This window comes from Plectropomus leopardus, chromosome 21, assembly GCF_026936395.1.
Source record: "Plectropomus leopardus strain MGB_pleo_1.0 chromosome 21, ASM2693639v1, whole genome shotgun sequence".
Taxonomy (NCBI): domain Eukaryota; kingdom Metazoa; phylum Chordata; class Actinopteri; order Perciformes; family Serranidae; genus Plectropomus; species Plectropomus leopardus.
The window spans coordinates 28,005,193-28,017,692 of record NC_142196.1 but is presented as its reverse complement, the minus strand read 5'-3'; the positions used below and the strand labels follow the sequence as shown (position 1 = coordinate 28,017,692).

The 12,500-nt window shown below is 42.9% G+C and overlaps 1 protein-coding gene across 3 annotated transcripts in view; it reads left to right on the top strand.

Moving 5' to 3' along the window:
- inhbaa (inhibin subunit beta Aa) overlaps positions 1-12,500 on the top strand; it is a 70,574-nt gene that overhangs the window by 1,160 nt on the left and 56,914 nt on the right. For 2 of the 3 annotated variants that reach the window (XM_088071726.1, XM_088071725.1), the window contains exons 3-6: positions 4,656-5,011; positions 5,910-6,037; positions 7,017-7,270; positions 12,416-12,500. The exon at positions 12,416-12,500 is cut by the window's right edge and continues 67 nt beyond it. The gene's annotated coding sequence lies outside the window, so the exon portion shown is untranslated. Of the gene's footprint in view, positions 1-4,655; positions 5,012-5,668; positions 5,730-5,909; positions 6,038-7,016; positions 7,271-12,415 lie in introns of all 3 variants that reach the window. The other variant, XM_088071727.1, reaches the window with a different exon arrangement.

Sequence of the window (12,500 nt, the reverse complement as noted above, 5' to 3'; positions counted from 1 at the left end):
ATGTTACAGAATCAAAAGCTTGTCTCTTTGAGGTCATCTCGTGTCTCTTTGAGGTCATCTCGTGTCTCTTTGAGGTCATCTCGTGTCTCTTTGAGGTCATCTCATGTCTCTCTGAGGTTGTCCGTGTCTTTTTGAGGTCATATCTTGTCTCTTTGAGGTCATCCTGTGTCACTTTGAGGTCGTCTTGTGTCTCTTTTCAGACATCTTGTGTCTCTTCAAGGTCATCTTGTGTCTCTTTGCAGTTAGCTTTTGTCTCTTTGAGGTCACTTTGTCTCTTTGCAGTCATCTTGTGTCTCTTTGCAGACATCTTGTGTCTTTTTGCAGACATCTTGTGTCTTTTTGCAGACATCATGTGTCTCTTTCAGTCAACTTGTGTCTCTTTGCAGACATCTTGTGTCTTTTTGCAGATATCTTGTGTCTCTTTACACACATCTTGCATCTCTATCTGCTCCATTTCTAATTTTCTCTCGTTCTGTCCCTCTGTCACTTTTTATTTTTTTAAATTTTTTTTTTACTTTTTTCTGTCCTTCGGGGACATCTCTCGCCAAGTTGGTTATTGCCTTTTTCGCCAAAGAAATCAATGCGGCCCTCTCTGCTCTGGACGGTTTCAGTGCAGACGTCTGAATGCAGCCCAAGAAAAGTGAGGTTGTTTCAGGCGTCAGAGGGTTAATTTCAGTAATTTATTGCAGTTTAGAGTTACAGATTATGAGAGACGCCGCTCAGTGATGTGTCCAGTAGCTGCAGATGTGTCTCTGTGTCTGCTGTTATATGTTGGACGGACGGGGGGACACTTGATGAAAGTGGCGCGGTGAAGAGGCGGCAGGAGTTCAGGTGAAGTTCATCAGTGACTTTATGTAGGACAGCTTACAGGGGAGACGCTTTTTATCCTGCTCCTGGAGCCGCGTGCAGAGACCATCCACTTGTAACCTCGGAGATCAACACTCGTAGATCAACGCTAATGTACGGAGCGGTCCTCGGAGACACGGAGACGCTGCAGGGGGAGGACAGGGTGAGCAGGTTCAAAGCAGAGAGCCGAAGAGTGAGATAATGCTGCGTTCGAGTCCGCCGGGAATAACCGTCGAAAGAGCTTCAGCGGCTAAAAGCGTCGACTTGGAAGAGCGTTTGAACTCGTTTGAAGCGGCAGACTGCAGGTTTCTCTTTGTGTCGTAATTATTCGCAGCCGCCTCTGCTCAACGTGCAGACACTCAGCCGGAGGTTTACGGTCTGAAGCTGCGCCTCTTATGTGGCTGCAGTGCATTCTGGGTGACCAGACACCTATGATCTGCCGGAAAAAAAAAGTTCATTGTGAAGATTCAAGATTAATTTTCGAGTTTATGGTCATTTCATCCATATCTGTGAGAGCACATACAGTGGAGCGAAATAACGTATCTCTGGACCAATGTGCAAAAACGCAAAAACAAGGAAAAGAAGACGCAACAGGAGAGGAGGGGAGATGAACAGAGGACACAAAAAATGGAGAGAAAAGAAGAAGAGGAAAAATGGAGAGATCAGTCCAAACTTTATATGGACAGGTAGAAAGGAAAGGAAAGGAGGAGAAAAGACAAGAGGAAAGAAAGAAGCAGGAAGAGACACAAAAAAGGAGAGGAAAGAAGAAAAAGGTAGGCGAACATGATAGGAGATAAAGAAGCAAAAACCAAGAGGAAAGACAAAGTAATGCATTTAAAGTTCATAAGGAAGAATAAAGAGGAAAGACAAAGATTGAGGAAAGATAAAAAATAGAAGAATAAAAAAGTAGGAAACAATAGGAGAAAAGTACAGGAGATAAATGACAAGAAGAAGGAAAAAAGGAGAAATCAGTTTAAGTTTCATATGGAGGAATAAAGACGAAAGGACGAGCTGCAGGATGAACAAGGATAGACATGAATGGAGAGGAAAGAAGGAAAAAGGTAGGAGAAAAGGATAGGAGATAAGGAGAGAAGGCGAAGAAGAGTCGGTGCAAAGTTCATGAGGAGGTGGAAACAGGAGGGATGGCAGGAGCAGGGAGGACAGAAGACAGATGGACGGGGTGAAGGTGAGAGGTCGGGAGCTGTCAGTCCGAGAGGAGAGAGAGCGGAACGACAGGAAGTCGTAGATTTTACAGGAGGAGAAACACATCAGCAGGTCGAGTCAGGTGGAGCGAGCAGATGTTTGAGGGCGGTAAAGGTACCTCTGATCTGTGGAGGTGAAATGAGGTCCGTAATCGGTAATTTATATACTTAGATAGATAGATAGATACATAGATATACTTTATTGATCTCAAAACTGAGAAATTGGGATGTAGCAGCGCCATGCAGTAAGAACAGAGAATAAAGAGCACACATTATTAACAGAATATAAAGGAATACGCTTAAAAAAACCCTAAAAAATACTAAGAGACTGTACATATCTACATATATACATGTGTAAAGTGTGGAACAGTATCTGAAGAAATATAAATAAAAATAAAGTCAGCAGTGTACAGCAGACATGGAGCTAAGACCGGAGTTTAAAGCGCAGACGGAGGTGAGTTATTGTACAGGTGGATGGCTTGTGGCAGGAAAGATTTCCTGTATCTGTCCTTTCGACAGCGAAGCTGAATCAGTCTGTTGGAGAAGGTGCTCCGCTGTCGGTCCAGTGCGCGGTGGAGGGGGTGCTCACATACACCGCTTCTGCAGTGATTGTGTGGTAAGATCCAGAGGCCAAACTTCACCTTTTGCATCCACATGATACTAAGCTAGACGGCATTGTGTTAAAAAAAGGAGCACAGGTCCAACAAACCCCAAACTTTCATGCAGGAGTCCGGTGTTCTCTTCCTGCCTGAACGTGATATTTTTTTCTACGCCTCACCTCCTTCCTCTAATCCTAACCAGCCGTGCCAGCGTGTGTTTTTTCACACATTGTGTTGCCTTGTCTCTCTCTGTCTCTCTCTTTGAGGTCACCGTGTGTCTCTTTGAGGTCACCGTGTGTCTCTCTGAGGTCATCTCGTGTCCTTTTGAGGTCACCTTATGTCTCTTTGAGGTCACCTTATGTCTCTTTGAGGTCATCTGGTGTCTCTTAGAGGTCACCGTGTGTCTTTGAGGTCACCTTCTGTCTCTTTGACGTCACCGTGTGTCTCTCTGAGGTCATCTGGTGTCTCTTTGAGGTCATCTTGTGTCTCTTAGAGGTCACTGTGTGTCTCTTTGAGGTCACTGTGTTTTCATTGTGGGAAAAAACTGAAGAAATAAATGCATCAAATCAAACTGTAATAATAATTTTGATGATATAGAAGACAGCATGTGATGACTTGGAGTAAGAACGTGTCACTTTTCTGTTCTGAGATCTGAAATCTTTTCTTGTCTTCAGGTAAGTTGAACACAAACTTTGCTGCAGATTTTTGTGGATTTGAAGTTGCCGGTGATTTCAGGTGACTCTCCCTCCACACGTCCGTCCTGAGCTGACTCGGCTCGGCAGTAATCTCTACAGAAATGTAGGCTCAGTCCACGGGCCGTCTCGGGGGATGGAGGTTATCCAGGGAGAGAAGAGAGGGAGAAGTTTTCCTCCGATTTTATAACGTGGGCGTCAGGGTCGCTCGCAAGTCGAACCAATCAGATTGGTGCATTTCTAGGTTGAGTTCCTCTAGAGTTTAATACGATCAGGAGATGAAACTTTACAGCAGGAAAACAAAGAAAATCAAGCTGAATTCACCTGAACCGGCCTCCAAAGCATCAAACCAGGAGGAGGAGGAGGAGGAGGAGGAGGAGGAGGAGGAGGAGGAGGAGGATTAAAGCCGGAGAGCAAAGCATTGATTCATTGATGGAGGACAGCAGAAAGGGGGGAGAGAGAAGAGAGAAGAAAGGGGGAAAGGTTCTGCCGGAGGGGAGAAAACACGATAAGTTCACATCAGGTGTTATATAACAACACTAATAATTCACCAGTGTCTGTTTCAAATGTGAAACATTTATCTGTCACATGGATTCAAACTCCTTACGCCGGCCTTCGAGCTCTTCTTCTGCTTCTTCTTACGTCGCTGGTTGCTGCTTTACAGTCGACCGTGTTTCCGGATGCTTCTGGTCATCTGTGGCTTCTGGTTGTGGGTTTTGGGTTTGGAAATAACCCTCAGACTGTGCAAATGAAGGGGTTAAAGAAAATGTATGAAAAAGGGAAAAATTTAATTTAAAATCTAACAAAAGAATAATTACTTGAAGATAAAATATATAAATACAAAAAAGAATTTAACTAAATTAGTAATAAAAACAATACTTTGTAATAACAATACGACAGTAATTAAAAATTGTCATGTAAAAACAAAAAATACTATGCATACACACACGTGTGTGTTTTTATATATATATATATATATATATATATATGAATTAAACCAAGCAATGCATTATTAATAACTTTTCAATCACCTGTTGCTGCTGTAAATACTGAAAACTACAGAAAAACTTCATGTTGATCATGTTCTGCACTATGCTGCAGTGTTATTATTACAGTTTACATTTAGGTATTTTTAAATTTTCTTTTAAAAATGTGAGAAAGTTGTGTTGACATCTTCAAATGTCTCAATTTATTTCGACCAAAAGTCCAAAGCTGCTCAGATTACTGAGACATAAAACTGAGAGTGCCTCTTTTTACCTGGATAAGAGACTCGAAGGGTTAAATGACAATCAGCATATCTTCTTCTTCTCTGTCAGTGTTTCCTGTGCAGACCCGATGGCGGTCTCCGTGTCGGACCGTTTTTGGTGACCTTCTTGAGGACACGGCGCCTGTGATCCTCCTCCCACCGGAGCCTCTCCTCGCTCTGCAATCAGCTCCACATTTACATTCAGATGACTGCGGCGAGGCTGCCGGGGCGCCGGAATGTAAATTTACCCAGAGATCAGCTGGGGACTGGCGTAGATTGAAGAGGGAGGCGGAGGCTGATCGCGTCCTCACACCCGTCCTCGCACGACATCTACCATCCGGCCCCGAGCCTTAATCACCAGGATTTCATCAGAGAGGAGTCCACGGGGGGGAAATCACCTCTGTGGTAGAGCTTCTCTGTGAACAGGTGAGTTTTCATCCATCTCCAGGCTTCGTTTTTAACAAGACACTTTCAGGACTTTTCCAGGACTTTTCCAGGACTTTAAGGCAAACTCCAAAGACCATACATCCTCTGAAACAACCTCCTTATTGGTTCCTTTTCATCACTATAAAACAAGCATTTTCAAATGAATTAAAACTGAATATTAAATATAACTTGCGTGTGCAAAAAGGGGAAGCATTTCAAATAATAATTAATAATAATTTTTTAAGCACTGTGAGGTGACTTTTGTTTAATATCTTGGCTTAGGAGAAGAGTGGACAACTTTAAATGGCTGTATTTTGTATATATTTTTGTGCCATTTTTTAATAGAAAACTTTACTAAAAATTTAGGCAAATTCTTTTTTTTCTCTAAAAGTTTTGGTGATTTTTAAAGAAAATAATGTGTATATTGTTTTCTTTAAAAGTGTTTGGTGACTTTTTTTATTTTATTTTTATTTTGTGTTCATTTTTTTCTTTAAAAATTGTTGGTGATTTTATAGAAAAATGGGTATATTTTATTGATTTATTTTTTGGTATTTTTTTTCTTCAGAAGTTTATGCCATTTTTAGTTTGCTGAATTAATTTTCCTTAAATTTGTTTTCGGCAATTCTTTTTTAATTTTTGTTTTTTTTACATGTATAGATGCAGCACTAGCTTCAGGCTATGTGCTAGCAGACTAAATGGAGCTACCTTGTTCAATCAGGTCAGACACTCTCAGGTGTGCAGAAACAAAAACTTTTCACAGCACATTATGATTATACACAATGCAACTTTAGCTAGAAATACTAAAAACAAAGACACCAAAAACACAGTTATCTATCTGCAAAACAAACTACTGAGTGATATTTGATTTCCTGTAAACTGGACTCTTGTGCTCCTGCAGAGCTCGGTGTTGAGCAGGCGTTCGTGTCTGCAGCTGGCCGGATGCCTCTCACTTCAGCTCCCTCTGAGCCCACAACTGCTCTTCGCATCAGCTGACTCAAGATGTCCAGTTATTGACTCGTTTGTTATGTAAGTCGTTTTATTTTTATTTAAATATTCTAAAATCTCTCGTTTGATCTGTTTACCGTGGCAGAGTGTATATTTCTTTTCTTAATTTTACTGTCAAAATCTTGCTTTCTTTTTCCCAACAGTAGCTTTAATGAATGAATGACTTTATTTAGAAAAAAAAGAAATAAAACATATTATAAACAAACAAACAAAACAAAAGTACAGTGTCCATAAAGAAGTTGGTAGAAGTCAAACTTATATATCCATACCCCTTTTCACCTTTTTTTGCACACACACACACACACACACACACACACACACACACACACACACACACACACATATATTTTGTCAGCAAATTCCCAAATTTATTTACAACTAGTGTACACACACACAGCCATCCCCAGTTTATCTACCACCTAATTAAATAAGCTAATAACTGTCCCAGCTTTATTTACAGTCCATATATTTACAATGCAATTATCCCCCAGTGTTCCAAAATAAAATGTAGCTCCCCTAACACAACCTTTCCTCACACATACACCTGCTAAAATATTGTTTTTGTATATTTTTAATTGATTTTTATTTATATTTTATTTATATTTTATTAGCTTTGTTTCACCCCATCACCAAACACACTCCACACGTCCACCCCGCTCACTGAAACACACTGACGCTTTTTAGTTGTGCCAAGATGTGTCCTAAAATTAAACTCACCTCTTAAATCAGTTCATTGTTTATTATGAGGATCCCCGTTAGCTGACGCCCAGGAGACAAGTTAGTCTTCCTGAGGTGTGAGACATCGTAACATTACAACAGAAACAAGCAGGAATAAAAATTAGTAATAATAATAAAATAAATAAGTGAAGAAAGAATCTGAATGATAATATGTTCGGTTTTCTTTATTTGTCCCGTAAATAAACGTTAGAATAACAGTTTTTGCTCTCAGGTCTCTCCATCATTGCTCATTAAATGTGTGTGTTGTGTCTTTTTTCTGCAGGCGTTTGCTGCCGCCGTCCTCACAGCGACCTGCTCGTAAAAATCAGTCGGCGGCAAAATAAAACGGCGGTCATCTCAGGTCGCCAGCTCGTCATCGGCAAAAAAGAAAAATCCTGATTGAGATTCAGAGGAGAGCGGCTCGCCTCACCCCAACGTGACTCCGCTCTGCAGGCACTGACCCGCTGCAGAGGAAAATCAGACGCTTCAGACGGCAGATTATTCTTCGTTTCCTTCCTCCACCAGCTTTCAGAGAGAGTAATGACTCACACACACACTCACACACACACTCACACTCACACACTCACACACACACACACACACACACACACACGCACACACCGTATTCCCCGCCAGCGGCCGGTTGCTCTTTCGGAAGCCGCTGTGGAGCTTCTGGTTCACAGACTTTATTGCCGTGTGGTTTGGTTCGGAGCCTGGATCAAAGTTTGATCTGTTACTCAGAGAACTGGAGGAGTTTTTTCACTTCAGTGTCGCTGCTTTGCATTAACACTCTGTTTAACCCTTTGAAACCTGAGCAAACTGGTTTCATTTCTTTTACAAAAAACATGGGGAGAAAAGGCAATGAGCAACTTGAGAAGACGTGGCCAAAATAATGCCTACATTAAAAAATATATATATATTAGTATATAATAATAATATATAAAATATATCATAATAAAATAAAAATAAGATGCAAAAAGAAGAAAAATATAGAAGAAATGACCAAAAAAGTGCTGAGACACTTCTTCCACTGTTTAAATAACATAATGATTTTGAAGGCATTTTCTTGTCATCTTTTACTTATTTTATGCAATCTGTGGGACATTTTTTTGTCAAGTTGCTCAGTCTCTCCCCCCGAGCATTTTTAAACAAATCAAACCAATTTGCTCAAAAGGGTGAGGCGGTGTGTAATGGTGCCTGAACGCAGCACCAACAACAAAAAGAAAAAAAAAAGATGTCAGTCCAGTTCTCAAAGGGTTAAACTGGGAGCTGACCAGTGCACTGCAAACCGAAACACGTCTGTGCGTCCTCTAAATGTCTCGTTTATCCGTTTGGGATTTGTTATCCGTCAAAAAGCTGCAGCGTCGAACAGCAGCTTTTGTTTGTGGTTGGTTATGTTTTGTTACCTTTTGTGCGGAGATATTAATGAGGAGTTAAAATGTAAAACATCCGTTCAATTTTGGAGGATTTTATAGCGGTGAAACAGTCACAAAAACTTCATTTCGCAACTGTGTCGCCGCCATTATGATTCTGGGTTGTCCGAGTGTCTGTTTCGTAAACTCAGCGTCTCTAGAACACCACGAGGGAGTTTCCTCAATTTTGGCACAAACGTTTGTTTTGATTCAAGGATGAACTAATTAGGATTTGGTGGTTAAAGTTCAAGGTCACCGTGACCCTTCGTCTCTCTCATTCTCGTGACAGAAAAGACATCTGTGTCCTGAAAATATCTATACGATGTCTATTCTGGACGTAGCACAGACGCCTTCTCTGGACATTTGCAGGAGATTTTGTATTACGTTTGTTGGAAATTCGTTACATTTGTGGGTGTTTGAGTCCTCATGGACACCTGTGTGTGTGTGTGTGTGTGTGTGTGTGTGTGTGTGTGTGTGTGTGTGTGTGTGTGTTTGTGTTTGTGTTTGGATTGACACCTGTGTTGAGGCATACCTGTGTGACCTGAACAGATGTGACCATTAAAGCCGGCGAGCCCCTCCCTCGGCGGCTGCAGCCTCGGCGGGGTCACTCCAGGACACACACACACACACACACACACACACACACACACACACACACACACACACAAACACACACATGCGCTGGCGGGCGTTTGAAGTGGATGGAGGTGTTTAATTCGTCTTTCAGCGGCTGTATTTATGAGGGAGGCCTGCTCTGCTATGCATGAGGGACATTTACATTTAACACAGCAGGTCGTCCTACATACATAATGACCGGAGAGACAGAGGAAGAGGAGAGGATGAAGAGAGGATGAAGAGACGGAGCGAGCTGCCGAGGGATGAAGGGAAGAAAGAGAAGCGATAGAAAAAGAGTGTGATGGGAAGAGAGGCTTTGAGTGACTCGCCTCGGGCTGAATTTCAATATGAAAGATCTTTTCTATACAGCAGCCTGAAGGTGCAGCACTAACAGGACGACACACGAGTTCACGCCGTGAACTGAGGTGAACCTCGGCGAAAAAACTCCGGGACAACCGGTCTCTGTCTCCTCTGATAGCTGACACCGAGCATCAATATTTCCTCGGATTTTCCGGGATTACGGTTTTTAATTTTGCAAAGACGCCCTGAGACCTGATTTCTCCCCCAAAAATTCCAACATCGCCGACCGTCTCGCAGCCAAAAACTCAGGCAGGCGGGACAAAGTCAACAAGCAGTCCATCTGGCCGTCCACTGAGTCCATTTACTTATGTGGACACTACTGCTTTCTCTCCGAGGACACCTAGGTGTCTGTCAATGTCTCCATTGGCACCTGGGAGTTTGTTGATGTCTCTATGGACACCTGGGAGTTTGTTGATGTCTCTATGGACACCTGGGAGTTTGTTAATGTCTCTATGGACACCTGACAGTTTGTTGATGTCTCTATGGACACCTGCCAGTTCATGGGTGTCTCTATGGACACCTATAGTGTCTCTTCTTGGACACCTCAGAGTTAATTGTCTCTGTCTTCGGGAGGTCAGTCTTTTGATGGGATGTTTGTTGAGGACGTGGACAGTTCGGTCGGGCTGGTTTCACTGACATGAAGTCCTAAGGTGTTTTGAAGCTACTTAAGAGGAAACTTAAAGAGAAAATCTGGATTAATGTAAAATCACCGAGGTGACGGCCCCGCAGCCGTGTTTGACAGCTGTCCTGCAGGGATCAGCTGAGGTTCCTCGGGATGTCGGGGGACAGGAGGACACACTGTAAAGTCCTCTCCATCGCTCCCAGAGAAGGCTTCAGCTGCCGTCGTCCAACACATCTATCTGCTCTAATCCCACGAGCCCGTCTGCACTCTGCTGTAAACCCTCCACAGCACGGTTCAGGAGCGTGGTATACGCACATAAAAGTCAAACCGCCGGAGCACGATGTCCCAAAACATTCACTTCCTCTACATAATGCATCGCAGCCTTTTCTGACGGCGCTGGGAAGCATGTTTAAATTAAGCTGTATGCGGGGGGGGGGCTCAAAAAGCTGCCTCATTTACATTATGCATCACTGTAAAAGCTACTGGACCACTTCTGATGACTCTCAGCAAGATGAAGTGAGGATACAGAAACGTCTTCACCGTACGTCATCTCAGGTCACGCCGACATGCGAGTACACATGGACAAGTGTCTGAAAGCTGGGAGAGGAAGAAATCCGGAAACAGCCAAAAAAAATCCCACCAACGTCCCAAAACACTGAAGACATCCTTAAATCCTAAAAACACCCCAACATCCTAGAAATGTGCTAAACTCCCGGATATGTCGTAAAATCCTAGAGACATCTCAAAATCCTAAAGCCATCCTAAAATCCTGGAAATGTCCTAAAATCCAAGAAATGTTAAAAAAATCCTAAAACCATCTTAAAATCCTGGAAACATCCTAAATCCTTAAAACTTCTCAAAACCCTGCAGTGTTCCTAAAATCATAAAACATCCTGAAATCCTAAAGAAATTGTAAAATCCTTTAAAAAAAATCCTAGAAATATTAAATCTTTAAAACATGCTAAAATCCTAGAAATGTCCCAGTGTGTGTGTGTGTGTGTGTGTGTGTGTGTGTGTGTGTGTGTGTGTGAGATCAGGCTTTACATGCTCAGTGTGTTATTTTTACGCTCTGTGTTGAGACGGGATCCAGACGCAGCTGTAAAAAGCAGCTTGTGTAACCTCTGGCTGCAGCGCGTCAGTGTTTTATTGGAGCTCACAGAAAAAGAGCTTACGACACGGAAACATTTGGAGCAGCAGCGCAAACACCGCTGGCTGCGTTCCAGTTCGTTCGTGTGTGTGTGTGTGTGTGTGTGTGGTTTCCATGCTGATGAGCGCTCGGTGGGTTCCTCTCCAACCCGTGACGTCATGATCGCACAGAGACTTTGAGCTCCTCCGCCGAGCGTGAAATGGAGACCGACTTTGTGGACTCATAAAATGTTTGAGGTTTCAAATCCAATTCGGACATTTCCGCTGCTGCAGCGCTCAACGCTCTGAAGCAGAAAATGAACCCATATTTCTGGAAATCCCTGCTGCGGTGCGTGTCCACGCAGCCTCCCGCTGCATCAGCGGCTCGCTCTCCTTTAACCATTATTCATCCAGACGGAGCGCAGACGGCGCGCAGACAGAGCACTGACAGCGCGCAGACAAAGCGCAGACAGAGCACCGACGGAGCGCAGACGGAGCGCAGAGAGTGCAGATGGAGTGCAGACAGAGCACCGACAGAGCGCAGACAAAGCGCAGACGGAGCACCGACGGAGTGCAGACTGAGCGCAGACAAAGCACAGACGGAGCACCGACAGAGCGCAGACAGAGCACAGAAGGAGCACCGACGGAGCACAGAAGGAGCACCGACGGAGCACAGAAGGAGCACCGACGGAGCGCAGCGTTCCACAAGAGCTGCACAAACACAGCGGGGCCCCACAGGCTTTTTTGAAGCCAACGACTTTTACATCTGGGACGCTGCTGTCATCCACCAATCTGAAATAACCGTCTCCTGTTGCCATGGTGATTGTAAAGCTTTATGTTTACAGCTCTGATTAAGGGCCACTTTCACAAAGTGACAGGAGGCCAGACGCAGCGGCCCCATACAGGTGTCCGGGATTCAAGGAAATGTAGGGTTTTAGGACATCTCTCGAATTTTAGGACGTTTGTAGAATTTTAGGACGTTTTTAGGATTTTAGTAACTTTCAACGATTTAAGTACATTTCTCAGATTTTAGGATGTTTCTAGGAATTTAGGATGTTTCTAGAATTTTGAGACATTTTAAGGGATTTAGGATGATTCTATGATTTTTTTTTTACATTTCTACGATTTTAGGACATGTCTGGGATTTTAGGATGTTTAAGAATTTAGGAGGTCACATACTGTAGGACATTTCTCATATTTTAGGATGCTTCTGAAATTTTAGGGCACTTCATTTAGGATGTTTCTAGGATTTTGAGACCTTTTTAGGATTTTTGAATGTTTTCATGATTTCAGAAAATTTCTATGATTTTGGTACATTTCTAGTATTTTGATGTTTTTAGGATGAAACAAACATGATTTTTTTGTCTCATATGAAACATGATGATGCCCAAACGTGATTCTTTGCGTTGATCTAACCTACGTAACGTCATGTTACATCAGACGAGGACTTGTTAGATATCGTACGAACTGTTGTATGTCGATATGTTGAATCTGACGCGGTGTCCATCTGTGACGTGAACGCTTACTTCTTTGTTTGTCTCTGAACAGACGGCGGATCCAGTTTGAGGTGCAGCAGTGAGATACTGTGGTGCATTGTGGGAGAAACAAAGGCGATCCTGTTGAGCTGGAAACT